Below are 12284 nucleotides of genomic sequence, written 5' to 3'. Positions count from 1 at the left end.
TGTATACTAACCATTCCGTTAACCACACGGAACACGGACCGTTAGTAACGCTTCTGTTAAAGCAAAAAGAACAACAAAAAAGGACAAAAATAAAAACGACCAACGATAAATTGCTAAAAAGGACAAGGTATATTAATGAGTCATGGTAGGCAGGGGGGGGGGGGGGGGAGTGCACGAATCTCCCGTTTCCCGTGCCACGCGGTTTCCGGTTACACCTCAAAGTGCGCGCGTGTCATTGCGCAAGCGCGGCGGTTGCTTGCGCGAAATTCGCGACGTGATGTATACTAGGCTAAATGCGTACAGCTACAGTACTGTATGGGACCGGTCGCGAGACGGCGTATACTATACGGCTAGCGCGTTATACAATCACGCCACTATAGCTGCGTCATAACTCACCATTAGCGCGTCAGTTCCGCTAACTACGTTAACCCGAAGCACGGAAGCGAGCGTCCGTAAACAGACGCAACCAGTGTTTACGCAGACGCATCACCGTAACCGGTTCGTGACCTCGAGAACGATTTCTAGCCAGCCGCCGAGCCAAGCCAAGACGGGGGCGATAGAGGAAAGGTGTACATTCATTGATCTCTTTCTCCCATAGCGCGGTCGAAAAGCTTCTGCGCGGAATAGATCTTGCATCGCGATCGCAGTCGATGCATGCCCGTTCGGCTCGGTGCGCGCAAAATGTCTTCGAGAAATGCGGCAACTCGGGGAATCCGCGCTTCTTTTAGTTGCGTGCAGCATTACGGAAGCCGTGCCTGAAGTCACGCGGAAAAGACGGTATGGGCGTGCGCATGCGAGATTCACCGGCCTTCGCGTCGTCTGCTACCGAGTGGGAATTGTAACAGACTACAACGCCGTCGTCTGCTAACGATGGATGCCGACAGCGCGTCGCACAAGTGCTGGATCGAAAACATTTAAACGATGCAAGTAATGTACTTTGTATACGGTGTCACTAGCCTAATATCATTTTCGTTTGAGTAGCATAGGTGAAACTGGAAGCTCCTTGGCAGATAGAGAAAAAAAAAGAAAAGAAAAAAGAAATCGATGATCCGGACCGGAGACAGTGATTCAGCTAGGAACCGAACCCGAGCCCGGTCAAGAATCGAACCCGCGACCTCGCGCGTAGCATGACGTGTAGCCGCTTCTGGAACTCTGCACGGTTTTAAAGAAGCGATACACCAACGGTGTACGCGCACAGGACCGAAAAACAAACAAATAATGCAGTATAAAAGAGAGAAGTTGGGGAAGGAGAGCGTACAGATATCTAAACGCGCGCAAAGAGAGGCGCTAGCGTAAGCGGAAAGGGGGCGCTGCACTCTCTCTCTCTCATCTCTCCAGTACTGCGCTTTCCCTCACAGTGTGTCACTTCTGGTGCAAGTGCTGCGGCTGCCGCGGATGCTTCTACTGCACGAATCGGCATACACGCAGCGTACGCTAACTGAATGCCAATATTCCGCTGGCTGCGGCGATATCATCACACGGCGGCTCTCCGGCGATACGCTCCTCGCAAGGAGACGCGGGTTCAATGACTTCACCGCAACTCGCTTGCTGCTCTCTGCTCCATGGCAAAATTGAGGTGGCGAGAGGGAGAGATTTAAACAAAACCCGGGAACGGTTGACATCTCTCCGATTCGGACAAGGTCGGTCGGAGCGGCAAGGTAGGAAAGGGGGGGGGGGGGGGGGTGAGGGGGGTGTCACTAGCGCCCCCCTACGCCGATTGCGACCGTGACGAACACGCACAACTGCTACAGGGCGACCGACCACCACGGGAGAGACAGGACGACTTGTACACACGAAAAACAACAACAACAACAAAAACGCAGCAGAAAACAAAAAAACAGAGAGAGAGAGAGAGAGAGAGAGAGAGAGAGAGAGAGAAAATGGGGTGGGGGGGGGGGGCAGGAACTGCAAGGAATAATTTGCACGCAAGTCGAAGAAGCACATAGTTTCCAGGGAGACAAGAAGTATACGCGCGCCGGCTGTGCGGAGAAGACCGGGTGAGGTCACAAAGGGGGCGGGGGGAGGCGATGAGGGGGGGGGGGGGCATTAAAAATGGAATCAGATCGGCATGACCCCGGCCTTCTTAAAGGGAGCGATCGCGCTGCTGTTCTTTTTTTTCCTTTGTTTGTTTGTTTGTGCATACAGGGACGACGCATTGATGCGGCATCGCCGCTGCTGCTATGGTGGCTGTCGCGTTTGTTTACTTCCTCAGTGATTTGTGTCTCGCAGGTCGCAATGCATACGAGCGCCCCCCTAGAGAACCTGAATCACCGAAAGCAAATCCTAGATACTGCTTTACTTAACTTTAAACAAGATGGGTTTCATGGTGAGAAGATTATACAAAGGCTGTTACACCTTCGCGATCGGTGCGAACGGAACTGCTGCTGGAACACTGGATCTGAAGGTGTCTCACCGAGTCACCCTCTAAAGCAATAATAATAATAATAATAATAATAATAATAATAATAATAATAATAATAATAATAATAATAATAATAATAATAATAATAATAATAATAATAATAATAATAATAATATTATTATTATTATTATTATCTGGGGTTTTACGTGCAAAAACCACGATATGATTGTCAGGCACGCCGTAGTGGAGGGCTCCGGAAACTTCGACCTAAGCACACGGGTCTCTAACATTTCGCCTCCACTGAAATTCGGCCGGGATTCGATCCCGCGACCTTCAAATCAGCAGTCCGCCACCATAGCCGCTAGACCACCGCGGCGGGCAAAGAAACAGAAGAATAAGGGAACCAGTAACGTAAAAAATAAAAATTTCACAGACGATTACGATACTGCCTAATGCGAACTCTAAGCGCAGCTTCCTGTTGGGGCAATGTCAAGGGTGTTCGAAGTTTTGGCTTTCCGCAAGGTATCGACGACGCCGTAAATCATAATTTTTGTGCAGTAGGACCGCACCTACTACGCCATTATTCGTCCTTCTGCGGATAAGCGAGGTACCCGCTACACATCTGTAAGGTATTATGTGCACTTTGTTGATGCTGCATGTGGCTGATGACGATGAAGAATTGTGGCTGAGCACTTTGCAGTGGGTGGGAAGGATTAAACCACACACTCGTTGCGCAATTAGCACTGTCTGATGACTGGTCGTTATTTTACTCTTCTGCCACGCTATATTACATAGGTTTACGCGATTCCTTGTCCGACATGACGCCTGTATAGGGTCTTTTTGCAAATGAGTTTCAACCACCGGCGTGGCGCTGTGGTAGAATACTCGAATGCCACGCAGAGGGCCCAGGTTCAAATCCCATTCGAACCTGGATATTTTTTTTTCATTTTAGTTTTTCATGTCTATCGGTTAATTTATCGTGTCTATCGGTTACGCCGGCAACGGCGACGACGCCGCCGCTCAACGCAGGGATGGGCGCCTAAGAGCTGCGTTCTAAAAGGTGTATCGAAATACAAAACAGTCGAAAGAAAAGAAGTCGATATCAACTGCTAGTCCACAGCTGGGGTATAGAAACAGTCTTTCAGTCTCGTCTTGCGGGCAGCAGTTTTCTTTCCCTGTTTAACATACGGCACGTAAGGCGGGGGTCACGGCAGGTCAGGAGACGACAACAAAAAGTTTGAAACAAGGACGCACGATGAAAGACGGCCACCGAATATTCGAAGTGGAGAAAGAAGGCACGGAACGCTGGCGCGAATACGGCAGTACGTGGCTCCAAGGCGAGCGAAAATAATGATAAAAAAAAGTCGTATCAACGGCAGCATCCACGCATAAGTTGCATACACAGAAGCAGCCGGGAGCACGAAAGGTTATGGAGGAGGTCACACTAGGAAAGTACCGGGGTGAGGAACGGGGGGTGCTCTTCGAACGAGATGGGGTAGTAAGATCGAGGGGATCCGATGCGGTCAGGAATTGATATTCCGGGAATGCATCGGAAGGGGTGCACGAAAGATAAGTCGCTCTAATGCAAGACGGGGGAAGGGGAAACACAACGCAGCAAAACTGTGCAGTGATGCTGGAGAGCTTGCAGCTGCTGAGTCATCGCCGTCTTGCTAGCCGGGTTGCCGTCTGACGCATGCAAAATGACAAACGGGCTGAGTGTTTATTTGGCACAAGTCAGAGTAAAAGGAAGCAAAGGCGCGGTCAGAAGTGAGGACAAGACGACAGCGTGAGCGCTAACTTGCAACTGGCTTTGATTTTGTAATTTCGAACTGGTTTGCTTTATTTTACGCTGAGTTGAGCTGAACACTCAGAACGCTACGGGATACCAACTCGCCCAAAATGCCACTCTTATGACAAGCTAGTGGTTCTCACCCAGGCCACATGCTCTGGCTCCGCCATTACCGTATGTAGCGGAATTTAGAACGCTCTAAGTGGCCTCTCTGTCATGGAACGTAAGCTTAAGCGCCCAAATGTTATCATGCTACAAGTTCGTTGTTTCTGATTAAATATACTGCTTTCAGCCGACTATTGGCGTAAGTATTACTGATAAAGTTTGTCGAGATGCTCAGTTTTTCTATCTAGAGCCAATTACTCAAAAGTGCATACTTGTGATAAAATACGACTATGTCAGACTCGCAGGAGTGCTTGAAGTCACGAAAATGAGCGAGCATAACTGCATGAGTATCTACGCCAATCGGGAAGGGGATGGCTATGGGCGCAGCTTACTTAAGATTGTAACGGCTGTATACTAATGTCTTCTCTTACTCTGTCTATACAATATATACGCGGAGCGAAAGAGACGCCATGTCACTCTACATGTAATGCACATAGAAAAATCACAGCTGCCGTGACGAAGTATCCTGCGCAATTTTGTTATGTAGCGTTCCTCCCGTAACTTGCAAACACACAGTTCTGAGTACCTTCACGGCGAAACTGCGAGATGAGAGACCAATGAGGAGGTTACGTATACGAGGACGAGAGAAAGGAGGAGGGAGAGAAAGAGTTCGGTCAGCACGCAGCCTGGGCGAACTTGATACAGAGGCCCTCTTGAGCGGGCGCGCGGAAAGCCAGTCGCGAGCACGAACCAAGAGGTCACGCATGTCGGCAGGTCATCTGCCCTATGCAAAGAAAGCACGCGACTCTACGAAAGCCTCCGCGCAACGCGTTCTCGAAGCAACGTCGTCGCCGCGTCGAGGCGGTTCGAAGCAGCGCACGCGCGGGCACCGTGAGAAACGGAGACCACCCCGGAATTTCTGGCTTCTAGAGTACTTTCCGGATGGGTTTCGGTGCCGGCAAGTCGGACGGTTAGCTCTGCCGTTTTGTAATTTAACTAAAGGAACAGTGCTACAGTATAGACGCATACGCATGTAAACGGCTGGGTTCGTGCACTGCACGTTTCATTACATTATTAAATCACGTCACGATACAGAAAAATAGAAAAACCTTCCCATAAAGGGGCCCTGTGGAATGCACCGATATCGTTGCGCAAGTGGCAACGCCGAAAATAAAGCGGTTATGATTTTACTTCAACGGAGAAAAAAAACTTTGCTTTCGGACTACAGCGACACATAGCGGCTATTTTTGTGACCGGAAGTAACGTTTCATCACGTGGCGGCGATGACAATGGCCGGTCGTTTTGATCTTTGGTTTTGATTGGCTTGACACGATATGTTGCATGTAGTTATTCGTGTGGATTCGTGTGGTCCCAGCTATAGGCCACACTAAAGTCCCTAGATTTTTCCCTGTTAGGCCACACTACTGTGCGCTAAAAATTAGAAAAAGCACTATTTATACATCCTCAGATACACAAGGATTTCTGTTTTTAAATATCAAACTTTGGCAACAAATGCAAAACGACGTTAGGAGCGCGGCGCAACGGCCACCATGAGGCGAGACTTTTGATGTGTGTCTCGCAGTGATTGGAGCCACTCACTGACGTCAGCGGCAGAGAGAAATGCGAAAGGGAACGTTTCTTCTCGTCGTCTGCTGGGGTTATGAAGTTTGAATACTAATAACTTGCGTTCCCGAGCATCAATTTTGACAATTCTTCTTGCGTTCATCTCAGTATTCAGCGCTGCGGAAGGCAGACGAAAAAACGTTGCACGGCCCCTCTAACAGCTCAACGTGGAAGCGCCCATGAGTCTTGTGTAAAATCGTCTATGCACGTGACATTACGCATCTCGCTGCTATCGAGCTCATAAGAAAAAAGACAGTGAAAAATTATTGAGCGATTTAGCGGTAAGGGATCTAGCGATTTAGCTGTAAATGAGAGAGAAATATTTTAAGTTTACGTTTAAGCACCTCCGATTACCTTCGTAGCCAATCGCTGGCCAACGTTGTCAGAAGAGTGTAGGGGTAATATGAGAGCGATTGATTGATTGATTGATTGATTGTGTGTGTGTGTGTGTGTGTGTGTGTGTGTGTGTGTGTGTGTGTGTGTGTGTGTGTGTGTGTGTGTGTGTGTGTGTGTGTGGTGTGTGTGTGTGTGTGTGTGTGTGTGTGTGTGTGTGTGTGTGTGTGTGTGTGTGTGTGTGTGTGTGTGTGTGTGTGTGTGTGTGCGTGTGTGTGTGCTTTGTTCAAGCTTCCTTCCAGAAGTACCCAAGATTGAGTACTCAACAGGTGCGCAACCACATCGCGTGCTTAAGACGTCCAACTCGAACCAACTCTTTTGGTTGCCACCTTATAGCAGTGATTGACCGCAGTACAACGCCATGCCAAGAGCGACCGTGTACCCACTTCCTCGCTCAGCATGTGCTGGCTTTACGGTGTTTGCCGGAAGCAGCTACGGTAAGAAAAAGAGGATTTCGGTGTCACGTGCCACTGCTTGTGTCCGTCGAAAAAAAAAAATGTGGACGCATCTGTAATTTCCTTCGCCCTATTTGTTCTTATTTTTCACACGCAGCTCACAGCGCAAGCGTTAAAGTCAGGTGTGTCACAGAGGTCACGCCATGAATTTACAGCTGCACACAGATAGAAGCAGCGAAAGCCTCGTAAGTTCATCGCAGCGACCGCAGTGGAACGTATTGCCATAAATCTGCGCCGCCCGCGGGTTGCCTAGCAGCGGGGGTCTCGGAGGCCACGCCGTCGTTGCGATCATCGTTGCTGCTCGAATTGTTTTTTACTGGTATTTCTTTTTAAAACCAACCACTTGATTTACATCCACGGGCGGAGAAACGAAAAATGTTTAAAACTGTTAGACATTCCAAGAAAACTTTAACACGAGTGTTTTGACTGCACTGTCATTGCGTGTGTATATGTGTGTAGAGGGAAAGAAAGAGGGGTAATACAGGAAACGCAGGGAGGTTAAATAGACTATAGATAACCTGTACTGCGCACGCGCATTGTGAATTGCGCGCACTCATGCTTTCTCTCTTTCTTTTACCCATAATTCCTCTCCCTACGTGTAGGGCATCAACCTGGACATAGCGCTTTTATTAATGAACACGAAATGACCGTGCTTTATGCCACGCTGTTTTGACAGTTTCACCAGGGGGATGAAACTTCGCGATTTTTCTGTCCAATGACCGCAGCGATCCTAATGTTTGGGGGCTGTACTACCTACGAACACAAATGAACGTTGTCGTTCCATTTTATATTTATTACCAGGTTACTTATTAACTCCGGAGTTTTTATTACGCAAGTGAACGCAAAAGGTTGGAGTTCGATATAGCGAAAATACGAGTGCCACCCGGAGTGGAAAACGGGAACTGCGCCGTCCTATCTCTCACGGCGAAAAAGGGGCGTAGACAAGGTTCGAACTGTAGACAAGGCTCGCGTTTTTCCGAGCGCGATGCTCCGTCGTTCCAGACAAGAGTGTCGACCACTGTACAAGTACTAAGGTTGTGTACTGACGTTTCGGTGAATTGTTTACGGCTGTTTTACTAAACAGCTTTCGCTTCCTTTTCAGATAGATTCTTCTTTTCTCTTACCGACCAAACAACGAACTACGTAACCACGCTATCAAAATCAGTGACGTCACTGGAGAGCCGGCCCGGAGACGTTAACGTCAGGCGTCGCAACACTTGCTCCGCTTTCTATAGTTTCGTTTTTCGCTCTATCCCGCGTTATCGGGACTCAGCTCGTGCATGCAAACGCGTTGTAGAGTTGTGCTATCACAGAATCGTGGCTAACTTAATACGGCCTAACGTGAACCTTCAGTGTCCCTTTTAATGGGTGACTAATAATTCATTTCACTGAGCCTTCGGTGCGGCAATAAATTATTCCGCATTCAGAGCAGCGATCGACCGGACATTTAACCTCGTATACTCAAGACATATTCGAGACGCGGGAGACAGATTTATCGGCCCAGCTACCGACGTTAAAGGCCGTAAAACCGAATGAGCGGGCCACCTTACAGCCGATTAAAAATAAATAAATAAAGAAGAAAGAAAAAGGTCTCACGGTTACTTCTGCATTTACCTAAGTCGACTCGAAGGCGAAAGCCATCTTCTGTTTCTTCTCACTCGATCGTACTGATCCCCTCCTCCCTCGAAAGCTTCCAGCATCAAACGTGATTTTGCACTGCCTCCGTGATCGGAGGAATCGGAAGCTTTCCGCGCCTCTCGTGGGTTTCCACTGCCTCCGGGATCGGCTCACCTTTGTTTGACCAGGCGACGATATCACGTGATGACGTCGTCATCTGACTTCGCGTTATGTGATGAAAAATCCTTGGAACACGGGGTGTCGCTCCATGGATATTCAGAGACACCCGTGCTCCCAAGGATTTTTCATCGCTTCAAGATTTTCGTCTTCCCCTGAACTTCTGCCTTGTCTGGATTTTCACGTTACGCGAGATCATAGTGGCGTCACGATGACGTGACAAACTTTTGCGTCGTGTGATGTCATGATGACGTCATAGGGTGACGTCATCACAGGATGATTTTTTTGCATCCCTCGTGTTGACGGCGACGGTCCCTGTTCGCGTTTATGAGGCACCTAAGGCTCTCGCCTTAATTTTAACAAGAAAAGGTAAACAACTTCTTGAAAACCGATCATGAACGACGGCGTCGCCAAGCGTTGTTCATGTTTGAAGAAGAACAGAAGAAAGGAGCGATTGGCGTGCTGAGACAAGTCACGTCTACGACCCCCTCCCCCTCTTCTTCCAAGCTCATCTGCCCATCAATTTCTTTTTCTTCTTCTAACGTTCACACAACAACAAATCGCGGATTAGGCACTTCAATAGGCTAGGCCTTCCTGCAGCAATAGAACATCCGTCTCGATCATGTGAACGGCTCACCGATTCTCTCTCTTTTTTTTTTCTCTACGCCTCACCTGTCTCCAGATTATGATAAAGATGCGAGAGAAGGCACAGAGATACGAGTCGGGCGTGCGCGAGAACCGAATGTAGGAAAAAAAAAAAGAAAGAGGAAACAAAGAAAAGAAAGGTTGTGCGTACAGACAGCATGCGGCCACTTTCCAGCCGTCTCGGCCGGCACTACTACGCTTTGGCGAAAGGGATACCCTTGGCACGGCGCCAGCGAGCGCATTCGCCGGCCACCGCTGCGTTTTAATCCGCCGATGGCCGCCGAGAAAGTGTTTTGCGGGGGTTCCCTCGGCGTTTGGATCGAGCAATCAAGATGACCACTTCCTCCTATACACGGCGAAGCGTCTTCTACGACATTCCGCGCGTCGAGTAGTTCTTTTTATTTTTTCTCCCCCCCCCCCCCCCCTTTTAGATAGTTGCGTGTAGCACGCACGTAAGCTGCGCGTAAGGAAGTAGATCTAACCTTTGCAACACGCCAAAGGGGGCCTATTGAACCAGTCGGAGCGTGTAGCCGAGATCACTGATGCACTGGTATAGGGAACTGTCCACCGCGGTGGTATAGTGGTTCAGGGTGCTCGGCTGCTAATCCGGAAGTCGCGGGTTCGATCCCGGCCGCGGCGGTCGCGTTTCGATAGAGGCGAAATGCTAGAGGCACTCGTACTTAGATTTATGCCCTATAGATTCCCAGATGGTCAAAATTTCCGGAGCCTTCAACTATACACGGCGTGGCTCATAACCATATCCATAACCATATTCTAACCATACCATACTCATATCCATATCCATAACCACGGTTTTGGCACGTAACACCACAAAACTTATTGCTACTGGAAAAGGGACAAACCTTACCCCTTCCTTTATTAACTTTTCCCGTCCCTTGATCAATCAAACTTTTGGCATCCGCGTCCATCCATGCCCATTAAACGGGTGCGCTAATGCTGTTTTATAACGACTGCGCTATTTGTCATTGCGAGTATGAATTTTGGTTCTATTAATACATTGACAGTATTACACATCTGCCGCTTGTCATACGTTGTTTGTGCCGCGGTTGCAGTGTGAGCGGAGAGGTCAAACGTTAGTATATATGAGCTCTTTGCTTCCATACCTGAGGCGTAGCTAGCCCTATTTTAGTAAATGCGAAAGGTGTGCGTATGTGTGTGTTTGGGGGGGGGGGGGGTTGCAGTATCGCCCGCGTAGTTATATATAGGCGCACGTTCAAGAATGCCGAGCCGTCAAACAAATGCCGAATCCCACCACTGCGGCATGCCTCATTATGGGTTTCGCACGTAAATCCACACATATTTTTGTTGTTGTTTAAGGCTGTAGGCGAACTATAGGCACACTGTCGAGCGTTGCGCACGTGGCTGGCCGTAAAGCGATATGCTCGACAACGCATGTTAAAACAGGGCGCACGAAATACGCGGACACAGTGAAGTGAACAAACAAGTGTCGAGTCTGTGTCGATAGTACTGTGTCTGTATTACTGTATCTGATTTACTGCATGTGTATTACTGCATGTGTTTTACTGCTTTACCGTGTCTGCGCTACTGTTGTGTCTGGGTCACCATGCCTGCATGTCTGACTGCGTGTCTTTAGGGCGCTTGTATATTAACACGAACGCTCGCCAACTCGCTCAACTTTCAGGGCTTCCGTTCAACAAATGATTCTCGCCTCGTTCGTTCAGCTTTTTCGCAGTCTAACATCACTTTTTAAGCGCCACAAGAATCCCCCGTCAACAAGTACACACGCATAACCTGTTCAGCTTCCCGCGCGCTGCACCTAATAAGAGATCGGGACTCGCAAAAACCCTCCGTATTCCGCAATTCGCGCGGGATCGCACGCAGCGCGTATACACACACACACATCGCGGCGCGAAGAAGCGGGAAGAGGTAAAAAAAATTGTTTCGTGTGAGAGGTGGGGGGGGGGGGTCTTCACAGGAAATAGGCGACGAGCAGCTGCAGCAGCAAGCAGCAACCGCTTGCGTAGTATAGGTGGGTGGTAGGAGATCGGCATACAAATTAACACTCTCCCAATCGACACAAAAATCGACGGAGCCTGCGAAGCTTTCGAGGGTGAGGTGAGAGGGCAATTGGAATGCCGGGCATCGCTAATGAGATCGAACGACGTCGATACGATACACGGCCGAGCGCCAGAAAAACGAATCCCCACGCGGCGGACTCTGTATCGCAATCTACGTCGACTTGTAATATGTACGTGGTGGACAGAGCGAGTGAGGGGCTCGCGTGCGCGCACGCGCAGACACGCGTCCGCGCATGAATATGCGTGCGCGGAAACTTTAAATATACCATACCCTTCTCTATACTTCGTTTCTTTCGTATCTCACTTCTTGATTCTCGCTCATTTTATTTTATTGTATCTTGTGAAACAAAGAAAATTACTTCCACGTGCTCGCTCGACCGGCCACCGCGCGTGCGCGGCAACCGGCGATGCATTAGCGATTGCATGTAAAGCGTACATGCTGCTGTTTTCCCGTTCCGTTATTCTTTTGTAACATTTATACGCCAGATCACCTAACTTACAACTTACATTATTTTACACAGACAACTGCGTCAATGGCTGCCAGCCGAACTTCACAGCAGAGAGCTGCACGCATACAGACATACAGTCTTGCCCCTCTCGTCTTCACTTCTATCGGCCCTGACCCATTACACCTATGTGTACATACCCAAACTACACACGATATGTAGTAACAATATGGCGAAAATTCGTTATGTCGAAGTGTTAACTGATACGAAAAGTTTCGTTATGTTCAAGGTTCGTTGTAACGGCATATCTACTGAGCTGAAATAGCTACGAGGCAACATTATTTAGTTCCGTATATCCGATAATTCGGTGTCAGTGTCGACGTTTCGTTGTATTTCTTCGCAGCAAGATCACGTACCAAACTGCGGGGTACTGCGTTTTCTAGCCTCGTGCAGTCGACCGAAACGAATCACGGGAGTCTTTGGGGCCACGAGGACAGACCACCGCGGGCCGCCACTGTGTGTTGATGAAAAGTCACAGTTTCGCCGCAACAGCGAAGCAATGAATGCGATAGCAACAATATGGAACGTTATACGAAGTGAATATATAGAAGC

General features: G+C 48.8%; 1 protein-coding gene across 2 annotated transcripts in view; it reads right to left on the bottom strand.

Moving 5' to 3' along the window:
• The window catches only part of LOC119407144 (transcription factor AP-2-epsilon), a 266329-nt gene that overhangs the window by 61139 nt on the left and 192906 nt on the right, over positions 1-12284 (bottom strand). The window lies entirely within an intron of this gene.

This window comes from Rhipicephalus sanguineus, chromosome 10 (assembly GCF_013339695.2).
Source record: "Rhipicephalus sanguineus isolate Rsan-2018 chromosome 10, BIME_Rsan_1.4, whole genome shotgun sequence".
In the NCBI taxonomy this organism is placed as follows: Eukaryota; Metazoa; Arthropoda; class Arachnida; order Ixodida; family Ixodidae; genus Rhipicephalus; species Rhipicephalus sanguineus.
This window is presented reverse-complemented; position numbering and strand designations above follow the sequence as displayed.